This window comes from Pongo abelii, chromosome 18, assembly GCF_028885655.2.
Source record: "Pongo abelii isolate AG06213 chromosome 18, NHGRI_mPonAbe1-v2.0_pri, whole genome shotgun sequence".
NCBI lineage: Eukaryota > Metazoa > Chordata > Mammalia > Primates > Hominidae > Pongo > Pongo abelii.
In genome coordinates, this window is record NC_072003.2 from 35,477,838 (window position 1) to 35,484,402 (window position 6,565).

The 6,565-nt window shown below is 43.3% G+C and overlaps 1 long non-coding RNA gene across 1 annotated transcript in view; it reads right to left on the reverse strand.

The window, feature by feature from the left end:
* The window catches only part of LOC129050757 (uncharacterized), a 17,269-nt gene extending 10,704 nt beyond the window's left edge, over positions 1-6,565 (reverse strand). Inside the window, exon 1 of the long non-coding RNA XR_008514501.2 lies at positions 6,252-6,565. This is a non-coding gene — a long non-coding RNA (uncharacterized LOC129050757). The remainder of the gene's footprint in view (positions 1-6,251) is intronic.

Below are 6,565 nucleotides of genomic sequence, written 5' to 3' on the forward strand. Positions count from 1 at the left end.
GTTTGGTTCTCTGTCCACTGAGGCACTGAATACATGATGGCCCAAAACTCAACAATGACTGGGAGAGAGTGGCATCGGGGCAAGGCTGTCATTACTCCAAGCACCAGGGTGGCTCAGGCCTGCTCATCTAGTCTTTGGAGGGAATCTGTGCATGTGAAATGAGGCCCCTACATCATGGTTATAAAGGAAGAGATTAAATCAGCTCATCTTCCCCCAGGCCAATAATGGTCACACCACCTAGGGAAGCAGTAAAAGACCTGGCCTTGGGATTGTTAGGGGAGCTACGGAAGTGAAAACTGAATTTACCCAGTTCCGGGAAGACAACAAAGGTGGAACATCCGGGTTCAAAACATTATCAGAAGATCATGTTCCCAGCTAATCTTGCCCTGGTGCATTGTATGGTCTCAGCACTTGTCAGCAAAACAAAAGCCTCTCAATAATTCTAACACAGGGACACACCACAACTCACATTTTCCAGTGCACCTCAGTGGTTCAAGAGATTGCTGGTGCTGCCTGCACCTGTCAGTCTGTTCACATATGGAGAGGAGCAGCGGTTCTCACAGGAGCGGCTTCTGCATCCTGAGGAAGTTTGCCCACACAGTCCTGATTGTAATAACTGGCGGCACCCACTGACATGCAGTCAACAATGGGACTTCTATGGTGCACAGGACTGCCCCCCTTCTCAATCATGAAAGAATTTTCTGGCTTTCAAAATAGAAGGCACTGAGGATCAACTGCCTCAGAGTCTACAAGGGAAACACTTTCTGAGACTTTCTTTTTTCTTACAAGACCAGATCCCCACCAATGTGAGACGTTAGATCAAGTTTTGTGCAAGGGTGGATGTGAGGGGCAGAATCCTAAGATGCCCTTATGATCTCTGCTGTCTTTTGTTACACCCTGAATCTTTCCTTGGGTATGGCCAGACCTGTGCCTTGTTCTAGACATTTGAATATGGCAAAGTGAGGGAGTGGCTTTCTAGGAGTTAGCTTTCCTTTCCTTTTATCGGGAACAATAGGAATCCCTATTTTCTTTCTTGCTTTTATTTTCACAGTGCAGTGGTTTGGAATATCCCACTGTTGATTTGTGATTTCCTCCTCCAACCATAATCTATGGCCCTTTATATGTAATTGAATATTTTCATGTATTGATATTTTGTGTCTGAAGATAAAATATTAGACTAAACATGTTAAAACATTTCATGCAAAACTTTAGTGGTTGTAGAGTCTACTCTTTGGTGAATACACAAATTTATCTATTTTATATATTAAAAATTGTATTAGTTGTGATAATGATATTTTCTTTTTTATCTTCACTTGTTAGATATAGTTACTTAAATTTTTCCAAAATTAATGATATTGTATCTTATATTTGATTTAAAATACTACTAGGATATTTGGATTGATAGTTGAAAATAAATGGCAAAATAAGAATTGCTGAAACCTAGTGATAATGTACTTAGGATGGTTTTATTATCTATTATCCCTATCATTGTTAAATGTTTAAATTTCCATGAAAACGTCTACATAAGAACTTACAATTTTGTGTAAAATCCTTCGTGCCCTGCACTTTAGCTCCGCTGCATAATTAATAAAAGGAAAATGGATTCTCCTGCGGGAAGTTTGGCTGGACTCTCCCTTTCTTTCCCTGCAACGTAGGGAGAGCGTTTTGAGGTCTCCATGGGGTGAGGTGGCCATGAGTGGGGGCCCTGGAGATGCCGGCCTGGAGGGGTGCATGTGTGGACATGGGTTTTGCGGCCACGATTCTCCCTTGGGTCTTTCTGGTTGTGGGTGGTGGCTTTGAGGATGGTGTCTGAGGATCCTCTCCAGGGGAGTTCTCTGCTTGTGCAGTCTCCCTCTGGAGAGGGCGCGAGGATGTCTGGGGAGGGATTCATAGGGTCTCTCCTGTGTGACAGAGGTACCCTGTGCGTGGTCTCCGGGAAAGCATCCTTTTAGGGGTGGTTGGGGGAAGCCATCGCCTGAGTGGAGGGTGGGGCCTGGTCTCCCCTGTAGGGTGGGCGGGATGTCTGAGGGAGGGCTGGAGGGTCGCCCTGTGTTTCGGGATCGCTGTGCGGGGTCTCAGTACAGCCCTCGACCTGGGGAAGTCATTGTGGAGACTCCGAGGTGGTTGGGACGGGGAAGAGGGCAGCCTGGGCATTTGCCGCGGTGTGTCAGCGTCGCTGATGCCAGGAGACAGGTTTGAGAGGGGTCTTTGGAGGGGAATAATTGTGGAGTCCCCGCCCCACAGTTCCGGGCGGGGAAAACTCCAGGGTGCTCCAAGGCCAGAGGTCAATGCAGGGTGTGCAGGAATAATCTAGGGGGGCTCACAGGGAAATGATGGCTCCCCCGAGGGGTAAAGTGTGGAAGGAAGGTGCCTCAGCAAGTTAGGTCTTGCAGGGACCTTCTGTAGGGCGTCTGTGAGATAGATCCATGGGGCCCCTGGGGTCGCACCAACCCGGCGCGCGGTATTTTCCCGGCGTCAGACCTTTCTGGGTCCCGGAGAAAGGGCTTCGCCCTCCGCACTGCCCGGTGGAGGCGGCCAGGAGGCCGGGGCTCCCGCCTGCCACACGTGGCTCTTGGCAAACTCAGTTCGGGGGAGTCGCGGTGCTTCTGGGCGGGGAACCTCCTCCAGCCTTGGGGACAGCGGGGCCACCCCTTAAGGGCCGGCAGCAGGAAAGGACGGAGCTAGTCGCGCACCTCTGCATCCTTTTATTACGGAATTGGAATTGGGTTCACTTGGCCGACGGTGCGGAGCGGAGGGTAAGGTTTGCGCTCCCACTGCTCCTTCTCTGCCAGGCGCAGTTTCCAGCGCAGATCCAAGCCCCTGGGGTGCCTACTGAGGGGAGCGCGGCCTGGTGCGGGGGACGGCCGCAGGCTCCCGGGACTGTCAGGGGACATCTGCGCCCTGTGAGCGCCAAGCCCGCCCCACAGCTCCTGAGCCAGCCAACACGGGCACCCGGTGCAGAACTCCGACCTGCAGCCCGAGCTCCCGAGGTGGACAATTTTGCTCCAGAGCGAGCGGCGACAGGTAGGGCTACAAACAGAGGGAATGCGGAGGGCTGGCCAAAAAATGAAAAAAAAAAAAAAAAAAAAAGGCAAATGATTGAATGTGGTAGTCATGAAATGTGGAGTTTCGTATTAGATTTGAGTGTTACACTGGGTTCAGAATGAGTGACTACAGTGCAGTTTTAGGAGTGGCGGTAGACAACTGTAAAACTCTAGGCAACTGCAGATAGGAGAGTCGTTGATAACCTTTCTGTGAGATATCTCTTTTGATCTGTGTTTGATAAGAAATATGCCCAACCCTACGAGTACAGCTTTCACATTCCTAACAATCTGAGTCAGTCTGAGTCAGAGTGGTCTTCAATAAATTACAATCATTTCCTTTGCTTTTCTGACCTGGTTAAACGAATCACACGGTTCCTGCCCATTAATACCCCTGCATCAGTAACCAAATCTTTGCGTGTTTGCTTGCCGCCTCCCTTTTCTTTATTATGCTTTGAAATGGACAAAAAATAGATTTCATTTTTACAATCTGTGACTTGGGTTTCTGAAAATCTTAAACAACCTTAGTGTATGTTGACATGTTGATTTTTTAAAACGCTTTACTGAGGTATACTTTATATAGTCACATATTTTAAGTACAACACCAGGCTATTTAGTATATTTATAGAGCCATGCGAGCTTAATTACCACCTAAGTTTAGAATATTTGTATCCCTTAAGAGGAAAATGCATCCTATTTGCATTCACCTTTGCCATGTCAGATCTAGACAACAATCAATTTTATGTCTCTATAGATGAGCCTATTATCAGAGTTTCTAATAGCCAGGATCATGAATTATGTGGTGTTTTGGGACTGGTTTCTTTCATTTAGCCTAATGTTTTTGGGTTTCATTTCTGTTATAGCTCGCATCATTACATAATTCCTCTTGGATGGCAAGTAGCGTTCTATTGCATGGACATGACCACATGTTATGAGCATCCATATAAGAGTCTTTGTATGATTATAGGAATTTCCTTTGCATACTAACTTTGGGTTAGAATTTCTGTGTCCTATGGTGATTTTATGTGCAACATTTTGAGGGATAGCCACATTTTTATTTCGTATTGTTTTGTTTTCAAGGTGGCGCAATATTTTACATTCCTATTTGCAGCATACGTGAGTTCCATATTCGCCACTTCTTTTCTAACATTTGTCATTGTATCTTTGGTACAGCCATTCTAGTGGGTATCAACTAGTATTAATTGTGGTTTGACTTGTATTTTCTTAACAACTAATGAAATTGAGCAAATTGGCAAATTGTGTATCTTCTATGGAAAATGTCTATTCAAATCTTTTGTCCATTTTTCATTGGTTAATAGTTGTTTCAAGAGTTTTTTATATATTCTAGATACTAGCTTCTCTGAGTTTGGTTTTTAAGATTCCATATATAACCAAGATTTTATATATATATATACAGTGTTCTTCATAAACCCTAATAGACCCAAATAATGTATACAATTTAAAATATTTTCTCCCATTAAGCAGCATATTTTTTCATATTCCTTTTGATGTTCCAAAACCAAAAGTTTCCAATTCAATAAAGTATAATTTATTTTTTTAATAAAATTGTGCCTTTGGGGTAATATCTTAGACATATTTATGTAACCGAAGAATACAAATATTAACTGTAAGATTTCTCCAAATAATTTTGTGTTTAACCTCTTACATTTTGATATATTACCCTTTTTGAGTATTTTTGGGGGTCTCCAGTTTGAGTTAGGGGTCCACTTTTTCCTTTGGCAAAGTGTATATTTAATTTTCCCAGCAAAATTTTTTGAAAAGACTTTTCCTATTACAATTTCTTGGCATCTTTGACACAATCAATTTACCATAAGTTAATGTGTTTATTAGTGACCCTTCTATTCTATTCCGTTGGCCTACATGAATCTATACTTATGCTAGTACCAGACTATAACATTGCAGTAAAAATTGATATTGGATGGGTGAGCATGGTGGCTCACACTTGTAATCCAAGTCATTCAGTTGGCTGGCAGCAACCCCTGGTAGGATTCTGGGTGGAAGCTGCTTTTCATCTTAGATTTTAATAGAAACTCAGGGTGAAAACTTTTCAAGACTCAAAAAAGCCCAAGTCTCTTAAATTTTTAGTGTAATTTTGGGTATCAGAAAATCAGTATTTTCAGCATCTCTGAAATCACAATGCAAAAATAGCCCCAGTTTCTTAAGGCCAACCCTTGGTATCTCTGTTATGAAAAGTAGGGTAAGACGATGCCACAAAAGTCAGGTTGTATGCAACATTATCCTCACTTCAACAACAGAACTGTCACGCTTTAAGTAATTCAGGGTGTCTTTAAATTATAAGACATAAAGAAAAACTTTCTTGAGAGGGAAAATTTTACAAATCAGAGAAAAAGTTTCTAGAACATAACATTTACATCTTATAACAAATAAATTATATGGCCTTATTCTTTCCCTATGAATACATTATTAGTTTTTCCATAATACTTTTAATTTTTAGCTTGAAAATACCAGTTACTTAAACAACACAAAGACACAAAACAAAACCCCAGAAATGTATTTTTTTTTTGAGACAGGGTCTTACTCTGTCACCCAGGTTGGAGTGCAGTGGTTGGATCTCAGCTCACTGCAGCCTCAATCTCCCTGGCTCAAGCGATCTTCCCACCTCAGCCTCCTAAGTAGTTGGGACTACAGAGCCATGGCACCGCACCTCACTAATTTTTGTTTTGGTTTTTTTTTAGAGATGGGGTATTGCTATCTTGCCCAGGCTGGTCTTGAATTCCTGAGGTCAAGAGATCCACCTGCCTTCACCTCCCAAAATGATTACAAGTATGGGCCATCACCCCTGGCCTAATTTTTTTAAGCTCATAAACAATACATACAATATTTAATTTATTGTATGGCTTAGTTTTTTTAAGCTGATAAAGGTAACACACCAGTACCTTCTGGGGGAAAGGCTTTCAAGCAAAGCAGTCATTTTTGATAGAGATTATAGAAGATGCTATCATGGTGAAATGGTGTAACTAATCCAGAACAATTCATAATCTCCTTCTCAGATCTTCGCTCAAATCAGCCTCATGCACAAACATTCCCGACCCTCACTTCAGTAATACACTTTTTCCTCTCTCTTTTACACTTTCTCCCTGTAGCTCTTTTTTTGTGACTCCCTGGCAGGAAAAGAGAAAACGTGCTACTTATTGAACACTATTATGTGTCATAAACTATGGTAAATACCTTCAAGAAGAAAGACTGGGCTAAAACGGCTTCACTTCAGTCTAGATGTACCTCACAGGGTCTTTGAACATTTGGTGACAGGCATTTTGGGCATGTCTTCTAGGCTGGGGTGTAGCCCTTATGGGACACACTCACTCTGGAAGAAGCTCGAGTCTCACCCCAAGATCTCTGTCTCCTCTGTCTGGGGCTGTCAGGGAAGGGAGAAGCCCAGAGTACCCTGCACTTGGGGATCGGCCATAGGAGCTGCTCACCGAGTGGAGAGATGGGAGCTAGCAGCTCAGGATGGGGACACAAGGTGAGTTCCAAACAGCTCT